At 40.2% G+C, this 20,303-nt stretch overlaps 1 protein-coding gene across 2 annotated transcripts in view; it reads left to right on the top strand.

Annotated features, from left to right (window-relative positions):
- LOC134539962 (high affinity cAMP-specific and IBMX-insensitive 3',5'-cyclic phosphodiesterase 8-like) overlaps window positions 1-20,303 on the top strand; it is a 240,847-nt gene that overhangs the window by 85,357 nt on the left and 135,187 nt on the right. The gene's annotated exons all lie outside the window — the stretch shown is intronic.

Genomic DNA, 20,303 nt, shown 5'->3' with positions numbered 1-20,303 from the left:
CACCCTCTTCCTCCTCTCCCGCTCTACCGCCTTCCCCGTCTCCTCCTCCTGTTCCTCTAGCCTTCCATCCCGCTGTCTCTGTCCCGCCTGCTGTCACCCTCTTCCTCCTCTCCCGCTCTACCGCCTTCCCCGTCTCCTCCTCCTGTTCCTCTAGCCTTCCATCCCGCTGTCTATGTCCCGCCTGCTGTCACCCTCTTCCTCCTCTCCCGCTCTACCGCCTTCCCCGTCTCCTCCTCCTGTTCCTCTAGCCTTCCATCCCGCTGTCTCTCTCCCGCCTGCTGTCACCCTCTTCCTCCTCTCCCGCTCTACCGCCTTCCCCGTCTCCTCCTCCTGTTCCTCTAGCCTTCCACCCGCTGTCTCTCTCCCGCCTGCTGTCACCCTCTTCCTCCTCTCCCGCTCTACCACCTTCCCCCGTCACACTCCTCTTGTTCCTCTAGCCTTCCATCCCGCTGTCTCTCTCCCGCCTGCTGTCACCCTCTTCCTCCTCTCCCGCTCTACCGCCTTCCCTGTCTCCTCCTCCTGTTCCTCTAGCCTTCCACCCGCTGTCTCTCTCCCGCCTGCTGTCACCCTCTTCCTCCTCTCCCGCTCTACCACCTTCCCCCGTCACACTCCTCTTGTTCCTCTAGCCTTCCATCCCGCTGTCTCTCTCCCGCCTGCTGTCACCCTCTTCCTCCTCTCCCGCTCTACCGCCTTCCCTGTCTCCTCCTCCTGTTCCTCTAGCCTTCCACCCGCTGTCTCTCTCCCGCCTGCTGTCACCCTCTTCCTCCTCTCCCGCTCTACCACCTTCCCCCGTCACACTCCTCTTGTTCCTCTAGCCTTCCACCCGCTGTCTCTCTCCCGCCTGCTGTCACCCTCTTCCTCCTCTCCCGCTCTACCACCTTCCCCCGTCACACTCCTCTTGTTCCTCTAGCCTTCCATCCCGCTGTCTCTCTCCCGCCTGCTGTCACCCTCTTCCTCCTCTCCCGCTCTACCGCCTTCCCTGTCTCCTCCTCCTGTTCCTCTAGCCTTCCACCCGCTGTCTCTCTCCTGCCTGCTGTCACCCTCTTCCTCCTCTCCCGCTCTACCGCCTTCCCTGTCTCCTCCTCCTCCTGTTCCTCTAGCCTTCCATCCTGCTGTCTCTGTCCCGCCTGCTGTCACCCTCTTCCTCCTCTCCCGCTCTACTGCCATCCCCGTCTCCTCCTCCTGTTCCTCTAGCCTTCCACCCGCTGTCTCTGTCCCGCCTGCTGTCACCCTCTTCCTCCTCTCCCGCTCTCACACCTTCCCTGTCTCCTCCTCCTGTTCCTCTAGCCTTCTGCCCGCTGTCTCTCTCCCGCCTGCTGTCACCCTCTTCCTCCTCTCCCGCTCTCACACCTTCCCTGTCTCCTCCTCCTCCTGTTCCTCTAGCCTTCCATCCCGCCTTCTCTGTCCCACCTGCTGTCACCCTCTTCCTCCTCTCCCGCTCTACCGCCTTCCCCGTCTCCTCCTCCTGTTCCTCTAGCCTTCCACCCGCTGTCTCTGTCCCACCTGCTGTCACCCTCTTCCTCCTCTCCCGCTCTACCGCCTTCCCCGTCTCCTCCTCCTGTTCCTCTAGCCTTCCACCCGCTGTCTCTGTCCCACCTGCTGTCACCCTCTTCCTCCTCTCCCGCTCTACCGCCTTCCGCGTCTCCTCCTGCTGTTCCTCTAGCCTTCCATCCCGCTGTCTCTCTCCCGCCTGCTGTCACCCTCTTCCTTCTCTCCCGCTCACTTCTTCCTCTAGCTCTCTCACCCTGATTCCATCTCTACCTCTGTCCCCTTACTTCTCTCTCCTCTCCGGCTCTCTTCTCCCTCTAGCTCTCTCACCCTGATTCCTCTTCCTCTTTCCTCTTTCATATATTTCATTTACCTCTCTCCTATCCCGCTGTCTCTCTCCCGCCTTTTTTTACCATCTTACTCCTCTCCTTCTCTCTTTCCCCTCTAGCTCTCAACCTGATTCACACTCTACCGCCTTAACTTGTATCCATCTCCCCCTGTTTCTGTATCCTTCCATCCTGCTGTCTCTCTTCCGCCTTCTTTTATTCTCTTCCTCCTCTCCTACTCTTTTCTCCCTCTAGCTCTCTCACCCTGATTCCCTCTCTACCTCTTTCCCTTTACCTCTCTCATTTTATCACGCTGTCTCTCTCCCGCCTTCTTTTACCCTCTTCCTCCTATTAAAAAAAAAGCAATTTGAATTTTTTTGTACATATTTAAGGGTTTAAGGGACAAGTGTTTATTTTTATTTGTAACTTATGAAGTGTCCTTGCTGTACATTATTATTATTATTATTATTATTATTATTATTATTGGCTATGCCTGAGTTGATAGTTGCATGCACTTCCTGTAGCTGACAATAGTTTTTTTAATTTTTGGAATATACCGCATGTTAAGTTTTAGGTAAAGATCTTCCCTCAGCCGTGTGTTTTTTTTTTTTTATGTTGAGTTATACATGCTACAAAAGAAACACGGAGTTGATCGTGTATGTGTTTTGCTGTTTATTCTTCAAAAAATGCTGTATTTGTTTCCCCCACGCTAGGTCTCACAGTATCCAGGACCCAGACTCCAACGTTTACAAGAAAGTGTTATTTTCAATTTTTTTTTTTTCGAGTGTGTACACAATGCTGACGTTCGAGGGGGCTCTAAAGACGTTTATTTTATTTTTCCTCGAATAGTGGTTATTTTTTACCTTCCCTATTATCTTTGAAAGATTTGTGCAATGGGAGTGCATGACTTGATGTAAGCTTTTGGACATACGCCATTGCTAAGCACATGCATGTCTGTAGAAGAAAATAGGGTATGTCAACAAACAAAGAAAAACAAAGAAAATGGACTAACAGAACGAAAAAAACACCACAAATGATGACAGCACATAAATATTGAACCCAAAACAAAACCCTACAATGTTATCCCCACTTTCGTGAAGTCGACAAAAATTAATGGATGTTTCTAATGTCGTCAAATACAGTCTTATCAGTAGTAACTGGGAAAACGAACTGTGTCAGTGTCTCGTAGAGAGTGAGTCAGAGTTCGACTCACAAATGTCGGCTGCATGTTCATAATGGAAAGAAATAAAAAAAATTGAAAACATACAATACGTATGACTTAGGGTCCAAAGTGTCTACTAAAACTGATACACACCTTTGAAGTTTAAGCTGAAACATTTTTTTTATTGAAAATAGTAAAGAAAGTTTTTGACGTGACGTCTACTAAATCGATGAACGCCGGCTGCACGCACGAAAAAGGATGACTCATTGTCCCGTTACGCACATTGCCCCGTTACGCTTTGCCCGTTACGCTTTGTCCTGTTACGCTCATTGTACGCTTGAGCCGCATCTATCTCTCTTCCACTCGATTGGAACAACCATCGATTTGACTTTTTCGAGGCACATTAAACTTGAAACACTCCCATTCGTTTCCTACTTTTCCTATCATCGTCCTATCCTTAACAGAATAACACAGATTGGAAGAAGTTAAATAGCAAGCATGTATAAAAGTTATAGTTAAAATAATCTCTTCGTTAAAGTAATAAACATATTTGAATTAATGAGTGCAAATAAAATTAAATTTATCAATTAAATTGTAGATATAATTTCACTCTTTCTTTGTATCCATACAAAATAGTGATAATTCAATAAAAATTATTAAATTTTATTCACAAAAGTATGCAATCATTTCATCAATGTTTTATGACGTCACGTTAAACTATCGTCCGTAAACCGACTTTACAGACAACCAATTTTTTATGGGACTTTTAGCGTCTGAAAAGTTTTAAAAGAAACAAAAAATTATATAATCGCCGCAACACTTTTTACTGTCTTAAAAAGAATTCAAAAAAGCGATACTTTACAGGACAACACTATTCTTACACCCATGTTTTTTTTTGTTTTTTTTTTTTAGAATATCAACCTACTCATTTAGTGTAGAATTACGCTATGGAGTATTAATTTTGCACAAGCAGTGTGTGAAAATACACAAATTATAAGTTTTTTTTTTATTGCACAACAAAAATGTCAAAATACACTAACAAGTAATTCGTAAATTTACACACTCAATGGCGTTTGATTACAAATTTGATATTTGCTAGCAACCGTCATTGGCTACTGTGTGCGATGGAAGCCACTGAGGCCCTTAACACTGACTGCATTGCGCGCAGGCAAACAAATTTACCAAAACGTACATTCTATCAGTCATAAAATATAAACGACGCTACAGTATATATATACAGTATATATATAGTATATATATTAATGCAGCTCATATCGAAATATTTTCGCTTCAAATCATCCAACCTGTCAATTATAATCTCTTTAGACCTTATTACACGACATATTAGTTGCTTTAAAAAGTAAACAAATATATATCCCTTTCGGCACAGCCTACACGCGTAGGTAGATTTTAAAGTGGTTTTGGGGTATATGGACCCTGAAACGAAAAGCTATTAAAACTTTTTCCGGAAGTCGCACCATGGTAATGGCTACAATAGGTAGTATTTCTTTGAAATAAACCAAAAAGTTTTCAATGGTTTACTCAAGTATATAAATATTTTTTTTAATCTTCTAACTGAGCAGCGTTTATTTCACAATAAATTCGTTTGAATGAGTTTGTATGAGAAAGTAGGTGTAGTTTCCGAAATTTTCATGAACATGCGGTGTTAGAGAATAAATTTGACACTATTTTACTTTTACAAATGCAATTAAATATTTTTTTTTTTTTTTTTTTTTAATGTTCTGTGGCTTGTCGGCTGGTGGTTCTCTTGCAAGATTTATCGAGTGGTGACGCAATAAAATATAGGCTCAACTTTAATTTATGTCTGACTGACTTTCTGCAAAGGCGTGCGAGTGGTTTTTCTGTTCTGTTCAGGCGTATCGGCCTCGCTCTGAAGTAAATGGACGTGGAAGTCGCATTTCAATGAGCGAGTGTTTGCGTTGCCAAAACGATGTTCATCCATCGACCGGAGAGGGGAAAAAAAAAATAAAGAGACGTGATCATTCACCACCTCCGCATGTTCCTTGGCCTATTTCATCCTGCAATAAGTGGTGAGGGGGGGAGGGAAGTGATTGAAACTGTGTACATTTTCATTTGTGGGAGGGAGAAATCGCTGCCCACGATGTCATTAGGTCCTGAAGAATTATGAAGGCTTGGACTTTTTTTTTTTTAGCTGCTCTACATTTTGATTGCACGTTTCGTCTTTTTCTTCTTCTCTCTCTCTCTCTGTCCGATTTTTTTTTATTTTTTTATTTTTTCCTATTGCTGGGAGCCCCTCTGGTCAAATCTCCTCTCCAGCCGAGGTCGTGTTTTTTTCTTTTTCTTTTTCAAGTGGTGCGTGTCGCAACACACACGCACTCTTGCTTGCTGTAGTGGGTCACTGGGCCGCGAGCCACCAGGGGATTCACTGACCCCGAATCAAAAGTCAGAAATAATTCACTTTATTTAATTTTTCCCGGACCATCTTTTCAGGGTGTCCACATTCTGAAGAGTCGGGGGAGAACTCATGGAAGATGCAGGGAAAGTCTGTGGGGGGGGGGGGGGGGATTTACTTTTAAATCCTGGTGGGAAAGTCGTGTGAAAAATTCTCCGGTGATGGATAAAATTTTCATGCTTCGGTCTGCCATCACGCTACCTGTGAAGACATTTTATTCTCCAGGCTGTTTTTTTTTCCAGTGCGTAGTCATTCACACTTTAAAATTGGCATAAGCAAGGTTCTGTTTCAAATGAGGAAAGTGGAGAATGAACTAGGCCAGCTATGTGGATGACTGAGGCTGGAATGTCTATAATTCCTTTGTAAATCTCAAAATAAGTAAGCCATTTTTTTTTGTAAATAATGTAATTTTAAAATTTTGGCTGTGAAAAGTTAGGGAAATGTAACGGAAATTTTTATACAGAATTCTGTGGAAAATCTGTCATCGGATATTTAATTTTTACTGTTGTTAAAGGAAATGGTAGGCAAAATTAGGCATGTTACGTAAATAAAATTCTGGAGGGGATGATTCCGCACGTCTAGGTTGTTGTAAGTGATCGTAAATGTTGAATGTGTTATGTAAGCGACGTTTAAAATACTCTAAAACCGTGAAAAATACATTAATTCTGTCCATATATATATATATATATATATATATATATTCCGACAGCATAGTGCATGAACGAACTATTTACGACTTGTATTGGCTCCTCCTATTGTACTTGATGGTCGACTTTGTACTTATCTTCTCACGCACAACTATTGTTTTTTTTTCACTCCGCTATTTTTATTAAATATTTACAAGCAAAAAAATTATGCGTAATGCAAATAATAAATCATCACTAGATATAAAAAAATTCCAATAGACCATACATTAGTCCCGCGTGAAAAAAAAAAAATAAAGCGCATTGCCGAATGGAAATGTTGACAATTTTGTCCCAGTGTTGATACTTAAGATTCGACAGGACACGGAATGCGCGTGTTTCTTGTAATGCGTCTTGTGAGCGTATATACAATGTCACCCCTCCCCCCGCCGACATAGACTGGGTGTCCACACAAATCTGCAAAAAAAAATTTCTTTACTTTTTTTCCCTTACTTTCCATTCAAATTTCCCTGGCCTTTTTTTATTTTAATAATTTGCGTGTTTTTTCGATTTTATGAATGAAACATCTAGCCCAGGATTAAATAGGTACAACAAAAATTTTAATTCAAACAGAATATTGCATACTATTTTAGTGAGCATGAATAGGCACTAAAACATCATCTGGAGGAATTTAAAAAAAACTTCCACGGTCTGGGTGATAGCAGCCCTGGAGCTTGAAATTTTACCCCTCGAATCACTACCTTTGCACTGGAGAAATTCCATAACTTTTCCATGGATTCCAAGTAAATTCCCTGACTTTCCCTGACCACTTCCAACTTCTCTGACTTTCCCGGATGTTGACTCCCTGAGAGAGACCATCTGTAATATCAGCAGAGGAGGAAAGTGAATCAGCCTGTTTTTACACTTCCCTACAGACAACCCCCCGGTTTACCATATTCCATCACCGGCTCTTTCATGATGCATTTTTAATGGGCGTAACTATGGCAGCGAAGGCTGCTAATAATAACCGAGCGCGGGCGACTGTTGAATATTCCTGGAGCCAGGGTGCATAGTTTCCACGTCTGCAAGTCTGTGTCGTGTAACTTGCCTGTGAATTGGACGGTTCTCGAAAGTAGTACCAGTGGCATACGTACCCTCCCACCACTGCAGTTCTTTCAGCTGTGTTTGTGGACAAGTTCTCTTGCTCGTCGGTGTTCTTAAACAAAAAAAAAAATAATTGGTTGTCTGTAAAGTCGGTTTACGGACGATAGTTTAACGTGACGTCATAAAACATCGATGAAATGATTGCATACTTTTATGAATAAAATTGAATCATTTTTATTGAATTATCACTATTTTGTATGGATACAAAGAAGGAGTGAAATGAAATCTACAATTTAATATGTTTATTACTTTAACGAAGAGATTATTTTAACTATAACTTTTATACATGTTTGCTATTTAACTTCTTCCAATCTGTGTTATTCTGTTAAGGATAGGACGATGATAGGAAAAGTAGGAAACGAATGAAAGTGTTTCAAGTTTAATGTGCCTCGAAAAAGTCAAATCGATGGTTGTTCCAATCGAGTGGAAGAGAGATAGATGCGGCGCAAGCGTACTATGAGCGTAACGGGACACAGCGTAACGGGACAATGTGCCTAATGGGACACTTTTTCGTGCGTGCATCCGGCGTTCATCGGTTTACTAGACGTTGTCACATCAAAACGTCGTTAAGGGCTCCGGCCTACCCGGGCACACACACGGCGCGCAGAGCTTCAGGGAAAAACAACGTGATTTGATAACTACTCAAGATATCCGAGTGGGGGTCTCATTCCTAAAAGCATGTAAGAGTTCGCTGAGGGGACGAAAAAGTACTTTTGATTTCGGATTAAGTTTTTAAACTGTAGTTTCAGAAGAGTTAAAATGGCTAAAATGCATGTATTCAGAGTAATTCTTAGTCGTAAAACAACCAGTACATATTCTTGAAAGCACTTAACGGACTTGCATTACACCTTTATCTTCATTTCTCGGCCATATAGTGTTACGGTCACCGCTCAGATTTCACAGTTATCCTGTGCACTGGGAGAAGACTGCGCGCCAGTCCAGAAGCGACACCGCGCTAGAAGCACCAGCGAGCGTCGCGCTTATCATCCCGCTTCACTGACACACATACACCCCTGACGAGGCGAGGCCCCTTAACGTTGCCTCGCGAGTGATGTTCCGGCCCTACTTCTCGGAATTGACGAATCTGAAACAAAGATTTTTTTTTCGTGGCACAGAATAGGTTCTCAAACTCTGGAAGATCGCACTCATTGTCATAAAATCAATCTCAATCGTTGATTTAACTCGGTGAAATGTTAGTAACTGAAGATTTCCGTTAAATGACTGGTGGATCGGCGGACCAAAAAAATGGCGGACTATCGAAATAGTTTTTGCGACAGAGAGAAATTCGGCGATGGTTGTAGAACTTTAATTAGTTAGCTCAGTGTTACGTATTAAGTAGGTTCACCATTATTCGGAATAAACCAAGTCAGTAGGCTCCAGTTTCACAGACTTGTGCCACCAGCCTTGAGGAGAACTTTCAGGTCATTAAGTCGTGTGTGTGTTTTATACCTTTGTGTTCGATATGTAACATCATAGCTCTCGGTATAAGGTATTTGGTAGAAGTAATGTCATGAATGGAACTGAAGTCGCGTGGAACGGAAAGGGGACGCACCACAACGCCGAAATACCACAACGCCGAATGCCAAATTGACTACAACGCCGACAGCTAGAAAACTGCTGTGTACCACAACGCCGAATTACCACAACGCCGAAATACATTAACGTCGAGAAATTTCATAGCAGGACTGCCACAAAGGTGAGGTTAGGTAAGGTAAGGTTAGGTTAGGCTAGCCTAGGTTAGGTTAGGTTGTGGTATTTCGGCGTTAAGATACATTTAACATTTTTCGGCGTTACTGTATTTCGGCGTTGTGGTACACAGCAGTTTTCTAGCTGTCGGCGTTGCTGTCAATTTGGCATTCGGCGTTATGGTATTCGGCGTTACTGTACGTTCGGCGTTGTGGTATTTCGGCGTTGTGGTAACGACCCGAACGGAAATATGTAACATTCACGACGCTGCCATCTGTGGCGGATGGCGCGAAACAAAGTTAAAAAAGACAAAGGGAAACTTTATAGTATGAACTGTTTAATGAATTTTAACAAAATGGGTGGCATTTCAATAAAATTTCTAGTCAGGTCCGAAGTCGGTTTTTTTTTCAAAGTTTTTTTTTTTCTCTCGGTTTTATCGGAGCTGTTTCACGATATAGTTTTAACGTTTCGGTCTACTAATCAAACGATTCAATAGTCGTAGCTGCTATGGTACCGAATTCTAGCGGCGGATGCGGAAACTACGTGTGATTTAGCGTCCAGAAATGTACTTGAAAACACAATGTTCGTATATTTATCACGCTCGGTATTATTTTTAAAAGAATTATACGTTGAATTTCGTGTCAGTGTTTCGTAGTATTATAAGTTAAATTGCAACCTGAGAACACGTGGATTTGCTCGTTTCCGAGGTTAGGTGCCTGTCTACACATCACTGGCGAGTATTTTTTGACGTGACAACAAAATTGATTCCGGGAACAATGCAACGTTTTATCTATACTAATATTATAAAGCTGAAGAGTTTGTTTGTTTGTTTGTTTGTTTGAACGCGCTAATCTCAGGAACCACCGGTCTCATTTGAAAAATTCTTTCACTGTTGGATAGTACATTTATCGAGGAAGGCTATTGGCTATATTATATTATCAATAACATTAGGGATCCTTACTAAAAGTCCAATTTAGAATCAAATGCGTTGGAGGGGGTTAGATACAACATGCAGTACACGTACGAAGTGCGTGTTGACAATGCCGCAGGCGCTAGAAGTTGCCACGCACTAGATGCCTTATCATTCTTAATTTTCCCATACAAGTAAAAAACTCCCGTGTGATATTAACAACGAAGCAATCAGTACCTCATATAGAATACATAGAGATAGTGTGAGGTATATATATGTAGATATAAAGAGATAAATACAGATAGATAGATACATAGATATATAGGACTATAGATGCAGACAGAGATAAATATATATTTAGATACATGGATAGATTATTTGTATGTGTGTAACTACTTCAAACATATTACAAAACAAAACTGAATGAGGCATTGCAATGCATGCCGAGCATTAGCTAGATAATGGAATCTTTTCAATATTAGTAATCCCTTATATTTCAGTTTTTTTTCTATACTGCTTAATAGTCTAGATTACATACAGACCAGGTAAATAACTATAAACTGGCAGAACAACGTCTGTCGGGATCTGAAAGTGATATAAATTATTTTGCACACTTGACATCCAAATTAAGAAGACAATTACTAACTACATCTGATCTCTAAACAGTTCCCCTTCACCCTGTGCTCAGCCCGGGCAACGCTGGGTACTGAAGCTAGTAGGTACATATTACTTGGCTTCTGTATGAAGCCGCGTCCAAAGGGAAACATATAAGCGACTTTTCGACGACGTTGCAGTCGCCATCATAAGGGTAGTGTTTCCTAATCAGTATCTAGGCTGCAACGCGGCTGTAACCCAGAAGGCAAGCAACTTCAATGGCTGCGAAAGCCTGCGAACTTTATTTTTTTTTCTGGTGGTGAACGTACGGCTGATTTTTGTCGGTTTAATTCTGACTCACCCACCGCTATAACGACGTCGTCAAAAAAAAAAGAGGCGTAATTATTCGTGCATGACGTAGCCAGAGGGAATAACCGTGGGTCCGGACTAATTACTCTATGATATAAACGACAAAAAAAAAAGGGCGAAAACAGAATGAGAATATTACATCCATTTGACTACATTAGGTTACAGAGGGATTGTTTTGGAAGGATTATTGTAATCCTTAATGGGCTACAACATTGTAATTCCTGTTTATCACAGTCCGACATGCCTCATACCCAGAAGTGGTTTCCAAGGAGTGTGTGTGTGTGTGTGTGTGTGTGTGTGTGTGTGTGTGTGTGTGTATATATAGTTCCGGTTTGCACTCGTGATATTACTGCACGCATGTATTTCATACAAACTCGACATGCATTTTTCGTGTATTTAATTACATTAATTTTAACGTATTTATGTACTTTTTTTAACTAACTCATCAAACAAATGGCATGATAATAAAGTTTAGAAAATAATAAAATACAAAATAAAAGTTTTTTTTACTCGATCAAAATCCTTACTTAAATTTTTATGTGTGAATTTCGGAGTTCTAAGAGTCTGCTATTCTTAGAGATTTTGGCGTCACAATAAATTTTCTTTTAAAAAATTTCATTACAAGGAATACTTACTCATGAAAAAAATATATATATATATATGTTTGTACCGGGTCTCCGTCGTCACAAAATTTTTTCTTCGGCCCTGATTCACTCTCTCAAACGTGGTTTTCGGGGGGACGGGGCTGGGCTGCGCGTGCAGTGGTACCAACATTGTAAAACTTTATTTCCCTCTCGCATCCTTCGCCTTTTGACATTAACGCAACGTCGGCCTTGAGAGGCGGGCCCACATCACGCGTAGAATATATATATATTTTTTTTCCATCCTCCACGCTCTTTGTGTCTTTGAAATACATCCCCCCCTCCCCTTCTCCCTTCGTCCCTTTTTTTTTTTTTTTCATCTTTCACCTCTTATTCAAAACATTTCTTTCTCATCACGTGCCTTCCATACGTCACGCGTCTCTCTTCTCTACTGGTTGGAGACTGATAAACCGCCCCCCCCCCCCCCCCCCCCAACACACACACACTTTTTTTTTCTCCCCTACTTCTCTCTTCCATCCTTCTTGAATGATTTATGACATGCTGAATCATAGACTAATGATGAGCGGGACTAAGCGCGCAATCTGCTCAGTTACTTATTATTATTATTATTATTTACCCCAACAGCTAACACAACCAATAGAACTGTCGGGGAGGGGAAAAAAGCGGCGCGGGTTAAGATTCTCGAAGGTAACGTGGCATTAAATGCAGCATTATAGGTAATTGAACTCTGGCGCGAACTAAAAATCATTTTGGTCATGTGGTACACCAGCTTTTAATTAACCGTTTGAACGTAGCATTTGCAGAAAAACTTGTTAATATTTTTTAGGAACTCATTCATTTAGTGACATATCCGGTGACAAAAGATGTGACGAAATTTGAAATGTCGGACAGATATCGTGATAACTTAATATGAATAGCTTTTTTTTTTAAAAAAAATAGTGATTACAAAGAAATTAAATAACCGACACGGCGTGGGAGACAGATAGAGGTGTTAGCGAGGCGGGATGATAAGTGCGACGCTCGCTGGTGCTTCTAGCGCGGTATCTCCTCTAAGCGCAAGGCTCTGAGCAGGCGCGCAGTCTTCTCGTCGTGCATAGGGTAGGTAACTATCAAATTCGAATACGGCGGAGAAATGAAGATAAAGGTGTAATGCAAGGCCTTGGGAGACTTTCAAGAATCTTCACCTGGTTTTTCATATCTAAAAAATTGTTCTGAAAAACGCGCGTTTTAAACTATTTTCAAGCTCATAAAAATACAGTTAAAAACTAAATACGGTAAAAATAACCATCCGTTCGCTCACATGCTTTTCGTAAAAAGACACCACTCGGAAATCTTGCAGTTTTTGAATCACGTGTTGTTTTTCTGAAGCTCTGCACATTGTACTGCTGCCCAGGGTTAGCTAGTATCCTAACCTTTTTTCTTATAATATTTCGTGTCTTTTAAATAATTTAACTATATAAACCATATTAAAAAATGTATAAGTGGCTTTTCCAACTAAACAAGCTCTTTTTTTAATGGCAAATTTTTATGTCAGTCCTAGCATGTACTGAAAGCATGAAATCATGTGGTATACAAATTGGATTAGCCGCTAGTATGTAGTTTTCGTCTTGAAACACGCTATTTTAGTCTATCATTCTTAAATCAATGTTTTTGAAAACCATTGAAACCTGATTTTTTTTCTTCAGAACTTTGAGAAAACAATTTTTTTTTTAATTGATTAATTAAATATACCTATATTATACTGAGAGTAAAAGACTTTGAAAACGAAGGATACAGAAGAAAGATTAATCCAAAACTTTTTTTTCCCCATAATTTCATGCTTTCAGTACATTCTAGGACTGACATAAAAATTTGCCTTTTAAAACTCATTAAAATAATTTTTTAATGACTTGCTTGGCAGGAGCAAAGTTTTATAAACTATGAAATTATTTGTTAAATCATCAGGAGAAAAAAAAAACGAAATATTAGAAGGAGAATAATTCTTTCATTCGTGCCTAGTCGAGTTGGAAGCCGAACATTGCACAGGATTTTTTTGTCTCTCTCTCTCTTTCTCTCTCTCTTTCTCTCTATCTTTCTCTCTCTTTCTCTCTCTCTTCTCTCTCTCTCTTTCTCTCTATCTTTCTCTCTCTTTCTCTCTCTTTCTCTCTTTCTCTCTCTCTCTCTCTCTCTCTCTCTCTCTCTCTCTCTCTCTCTCTCTCTCTCTCCCCCCCCACCAAATTCTTCTTGGGCTGTCTTCGGCTACGACGGGAAGACACACACGCGATTTATGCACTACTCTCACGTACTTGGCTGGCGACGTATCTCGCGAATCACAATAAGGAGCATTGTTTACGCGTGAATTTTTTTTCCATCGGTATTTTTTTTTTCTTTTTTGTTTTATTTAGGATGGTCTATTGCGCTCGATTGGGAAGGTCAAGGTTCAACGCGCTGGAACCTGAGCACTTCCGACTATTATATACCAGCGGCGGTCGCAAGGAGTGATGCGTGAGACATTGTGTTGTTTTTGGGTGATGCTTGATGTATGTAGTTCATTCTGTCACCGTTTTAATGAATTACTTAAATTTAAAGATTATTATATACTTTTCAGTTCATGCAACATATAAAGCTTGTTTTTTTTTTGTTTTTTTAATATAATTTTATTTTATATGTAATTTGTAAAACATTGACGCGCCACATAAAAATTACTCAATACAATTTAAAAATTCGTCTCATTCCAGGTTATTATTTTATATTTGCGTTCCACACGATTAAACTTGCTGACATTTTGAGTGGTTGAACTTTCACAAAATGAAAAAAAATAAGTATATCGCATAATTTTTGCGTAGTTAGCTGGAAAAGTTGCGTTTTTTTAACGTTTTCGTGCAGTATAGATAAGGAGAATGAAACGTAATATAAAACTGGAAATTATTTATGTTCAAAGTCAGTTTTACTGGCTACATATGTGATACGGTTAAATTTCTTTCAGAATAAATTATTTTATTTTACCTAATCTTTTAAAATCCTCAGAAATTTTATGATTTTAAAGGCTAAATTATATTTATTCAGGTTAAAGTCATGAAATTATTTTACTGTAAACCGGATTACATATACTTGCAAAGTTACAAATCGATTACGACAATTATTATAATCAGGTAAAAATAGGCTTTCAAGATTGGATTACATGGTTAGTTACAAGTGAAGCTAATAAAATCGTGTCAAAATAAAACAAATCTTACATAACTAGGTAAGTTATCCTGAATAAAAACAATAAATATGTACATGAAATAAACATACAACTACAATACAAACCTACAAAAAATAACTTGTAAATATAAAAAATTTAAAAATATAATTAAAAAATTGGTTGTCTGTAAAGTCGGTTTACGGACGATAGTTTAACGTGACAACGTCATAACAAAATATTGATGAAATGATTGCATACTTTATGAATAAAATTGAATCATTTTTATTTTAATAATAAAAGAATAAATACTTGAAATTATACTAGTAATCAGATTTTTAAAATGCAAGAATAATTAACCTTTATTGCCGAAATTGTTGTTGTAATGAGCAATGAAAACCACATTTACTTTTCACTTCACTTTATAAACGGTCGAGTGGAAGAGAGATACTAGATGCGGCGCAGTCGTACAATGAGCGTAACGGGACACAGCGTAACGGAACTATGTGCGTAACGGGACACTTTTTCGTGCGTGCAGCTGGCGTTCATCGATTTATTAGACGTTGTCTCTTCAAAAATAATTTTAAATTGTTTAATACAAGATTCATAAAAAAAATAATGTTAAAAATATTTGAACTGGCACTATGCAGTAATTTTTAACTACATGTCAGCAGTGACACTTTTGAAATTGCACCTCTCGGCGTGAGTTCTTACCAGGGCGGACGCAACTTAAGGAGGAGGCGAGGGAAAAGAGATTTACGGAGTTATTGTGTGGTAGGTACAACCTGTTGTTTCGTGAATTGGCCGCGTGGCCGCGCTGACGCGACATCCCGACTCGGAGCCGCTGATTGAATTGCAAATGCAGCGCACGCCACGCCCCCCCTAGAAACCTGCGCGAAATCAACCCTGCGACGTGATTGATCGTTTTTGTCGCGCAGCAGCAACCCTCCCAACCCCTCCCACCCCCCCCCTCCTCACTCAACCAAACTCTTCCTTTTTCGTCGCCACTCTGACCAGGGTGTGGCAAGCGACATGTTCAGACCGCTCTTTAACAGCAGATTATTCCGACCTTACGGCCGGCGTTCTCACGTTCCTCTCCCACATATTCGCCCTAATAGGGTAGGGTGTGGGAGCAGCATTTCAGCTCTCTTTTATAAACATTCCAGAGCTTTTAAGAAAACAGAACTGTGAGGGATCGCTCCCTGTTGTTTGACCGGGAGGTATAGAGACCGGAAAAATTCGCGCCTTCGATGACCTCTAGGATAGACTCCACAACCCCGTACCTACTCAGGCAAATGCCACCTGCTCGTTGGCTACTGACTCGTGACACCTGTCGATTGGGACGCTTGCGATTCGATACTTTTTTTTGGTTTGAAGATTTTCCATTGGCACAAAGCCCTTCATATAAACTGTGAGTCAATCACAGAAGCAATATAAAGGTACAGTTGTTTGGAATTCTAGGATATCGTGAGATGAATACGCGAATTTTTTTCCGGTCTCTACCGGGAGGGTATTAGGGCTTCGGCGCCGACCAGCGACTGGGGTGCTCTTAATAGCAGTGTTGCTTCTTTCGTTGTTGTTGTTGTTGTTGTTGTTGTTGTTGTTGTTGTTGTTGTTGTGGCGGTGGTCGAAGCGGTACAGCTATTTGCCGCGTGATGGTAGTTACTTGACGGTGCTGTACCGACACCCCAGTGCAGAGCACTGCCGACAGTCAGGGTAACCACACTGACGACATTTACGACGTTTATGACATTCACGACGTTTACGACATTCGAGACTTTCTTGACTTTGCAGCGTCGGTGCTGAATACGGCCGTTTCACGGTTGGTGGATAGGCAATTTCACTTGCAAGTGTACATCGTGTAGTGCCTAACTGTTAGGGAAATGCAGGTACGTGCTTTTTTTTTTTTTTTTGTGAGACGAATGATCGATTCGATGTCTCAAAGTCATCGTAGATAGATGAGGAAATGAGCGACGTACTAGAAGCAGTGACTGACGTATTTCATAGGGCGTGGAGAATTGTAACACTCCGATAAAAAAAAAAAAATCCCACCGACTCAAAGGGATGTCCGCTAAGTTTCCCACGTACCAAATATATATATCCTAGTTTGAACCGGCTGGTAAATCGAACAAAAATCACATATGAGGCAGTTTTATCTGACCAGTTTAAGAGGATAGGATAGGTCGCATCTTGCGTGAATGACGAGAATATAAAAACAATAATACAATCTGAACGAGTCGACAGAATTCGATGGGATTGGTTTTGTCGGCTAGATATTTTCATTTCGGTGTATAGTTTTAAAAAAAAAATTTTTTTTGCAAGCGTTTATCCCTAAAATAGGGGCTTTAAGCAAAAAAAATGGAAAAAAAGTTTGCTGTAAAATAATTAAAATCACATTGAAGAAAAACCTCTTTAGTAGTAACCACATCTTAAAACGAAAAATATATTACAATTGTAACTTTTAACTTATTTAAACTTTCTGTTATGCAATAATTGTAAAAGAAAATCATTGAAATATATTTCGTTTTAAGATTATATTATTATAGATACTTTGCTTATGTGATTTTATTTTTAATTGTACAGGCTTTTTTCATAATTTTTTTTATTTTTGGTTTCAAGCCCCTATCTTAAGAAGAAAAGTTTTTTTTATCTATTCACTCTATTGACTATTTCTGTATATTCAGGACTCCGAGGTCTGTATGCGCTCTTTAAATATCCATTATGTACTTACATTATCCATTCTTTAAATTTCCATTATTTACTTTAATTTCAACTAATTATGAAATCGCTCCCTTTCAAAATGGGCTAATTTGGTTTTGTTTTAGTATTTCTTTTTTTGACCTCTCTTCAATTTTTGTAACATACGTAAGAATGATCAAAAAATTTCGTTTAATTGTGTCTTTTCATCCATCGTGAAAGGTTGCGGAGGGTAATGGAGAAGATAAAAATTTGGTTTCTGTCAAATGAAGAAACAATTGTTAAGTAGGTGCATTTTCCCTTAAAATGACTTGGAATTTAAAAAAGTTCCAAAAATTTGTATGACTATTTCAAATACGTATCTACTAAATAAACGGTATTTCAAACGAAGAATTTAGCACGGACGTACACAATTTGATTTGTATGTGATCTTGTATTGGTAATCAACTGTGTGCCTTTGGTAAAAATTAAAATAATAAGTCGGAGATAAAAAGTTGGCCTGCCAAAGTTTACGAACTTTTACCTTGGCTCTCAACGCTGCTTTAAAGTTGGACAATGCCAAAATAATAATCACAGAGGTCATCCCATCTACTCTCACACCACACGCCGGCCGACATCTGTACTTGTTCCGCGCCAGACGACGTCGAGAGCTCTCAATCGATAGATCGATCCATCAGTCTGGCACAGCAGTGACGCCATGAACTGATAATTTTTTTTTCCCGTGTGTGCTTTGTTTCCGCGATAGGGTAAGGCTCAAGAGCAAACAAGTGTTTGATCCCAAAGCAGAAGGGGGGGGGGGGTTATGGGGTGTGGATGGCGTTGTGGTAGTTGATTGAATAAGAGGGGGAAAAGGGGGGGGGAGCCCTCTGGTGAGTATGAATGCAGAAGTCGTTCGAACGGTGAACAATAAACCGTGAACGATGAACCGTGAATGGTGACCCGTAAACGTAGACCCGTGAGTGGAGACCCGTGAACGGAGACCCGTGAACGGAGACCCGTGAACGGAGACCCGTGAACGGAGACCCGTGAATGGAGACCCGTGAACGGAGACCCGTGAACGGAGACCCGTGAACGGTGACCCGTGAACGGTGACCCGTGAACGGAGACCCGTGAACGGAGACCCGTGAACGGAGACCCGTGAACGGAGACCCGTGAACGGAGACCCGTGAACGGAGACCCGTGAACGGAGACCCGTGAATGGAGACCCGTGAACGGTGACCCTTGAACGATGAACCGTGAACGTTGACTCGTGGACGACGAATCGCGAACCGTGATAAGGGAATAAATGTGGCATGCTGCACCGACATATGAACGTTCGCAAACGTTCGCAGCTAATTAAACGAAATTGATGACGTGGGATTGCCCTCGAGGGGACGATAATTGAACGCCTGCTTTCGGGGCAAACAAATATATATCCCCTTGATTTTGCGAGGATTATCCATCATTGATAACGTAATTGGAATCAAAATTTTTTTTCAACCCGGGATTCCTGTATTGCAAATGGAAAAGGATATCCTACAGCAATTCGTCAGTTAAATAGAAAATTAAATTTTTTTACGTACGTTTATGTGTAACGTATCATTTTTTAGTTAGTCATAATTTTTTAAGTTATATAAACATTGGCATTCTCGTTCGCTGGATTTCATTTACACGTGGTTTTTTTATTTATTTATTTTTATCTGCGATGTTAATTACGTTTCAATAAGAGCGTGTAAAACTGGAAAACACGGCCAGTCATTCGATTTTAATTCGGAACCTCTCTACGCTCGATTGAGAGCTTCAAAAGGAACGCGCGAGGCGAACAAAAAAACTAAAATAGGGACTGCAAAACAATCGCTGATCGGTATTCGGGATTTGCTTTTTATTTGTGGGTGTTGGCGATTAATGGCCACTGGTTAAGCCGATCGCCTGGAAAAATATTTACTGTCGGTACGTCTGTTTGAGATATAAACATCGAACGCTTGTACCTTTTGAAAACGCTTGCTGGTCGCTGAAGGAACAACGTTGATGATATTTTTTTCTTCTGTAAATTTACCATCCATTTGTTTCAGACAAGTGTTTAAGTAATATGAAATAACGGTATAGGCTTCTTAAATGCCGCACGCTTACAATTAGCGTTTTATCTATGACTGTTCTTCCAAAGATATAAAAAGTGATTTTAAAAAATGGTAGAAATTAATAATGAATCGAATCAACTTATTCTCGGAATTCGATTCTTAAAATACTGCCTTACCTAAACCTATATCTCCAGAGCAAAAAAAAAAAGTAGCAGTGATATAAATATTTTAATGTTGAAGAAAAATTAAACATTAAACACATTAAACATTTTAACTGCTGCGAGGCAGGTACAGAAATTTAATTAATAGCATTGGTAGAGATAATTAATGCAGTCATTTTCCAACTACACAAGTGCTAGTGTTTCAATTTCTGAAATTCCTTTCCTTTAATAATTAACTTCAAATATTTTTTTCTCTCAAATAACAAATCTTTATAAAATGTGATATTTTATGGTACCATGCGAATATTTAAGGATTTAATTGGCGCATTCCTAGTGAAAAAAAGTTTGAACCTTGTAAACGTCAGAAATTTTGTAACTGATATGTACAAAAAAAAATTCTAAAGCATTTAGCGAGAGTTATAAGTCCCTAATTTCCAAGGCTTTGGTTGATTCGGAACTGTTTCCAGTTTAAAAAGGTTTGGCCTGTGAGTGTTGGATAAAAAGTCCTTCCGATTGGAAGGGAAGAAAATAATCGTAAGTTCCTTCTGTACCACCACACTCACGTGGAAGTTGATGGAAAAAACGCGGTATCGTTATTGAAAAGTACAGTTTTTTTTTTTTTTTTTTTTACTCTCCCGTAAACTTGCCTTGACGTGAATTACTCATTTGGTTCCGAAACACGCGTGTGTGAGTTATTACGGTCAGTAGTCATTTCCTCTTTGTGCATGCCTGTTAGCCGTCGTTGGCATGAGACCTGAAAAGGGTCGCGTTCGTCTTTTGTTCTGAACCAACTGCATGAATATTCATTAGGCACAACTTCAGGGAGTAATATGACCGCGGTAGGTCCTAGAAGCAAGCCCGTTGCTCATT

Source organism: Bacillus rossius, chromosome 16, assembly GCF_032445375.1.
Source record: "Bacillus rossius redtenbacheri isolate Brsri chromosome 16, Brsri_v3, whole genome shotgun sequence".
Lineage (NCBI taxonomy): Eukaryota > Metazoa > Arthropoda > Insecta > Phasmatodea > Bacillidae > Bacillus > Bacillus rossius.
The sequence above is the reverse complement of the archived record's forward strand: the minus strand, read 5'-3'. Positions and strand labels throughout refer to the sequence as shown.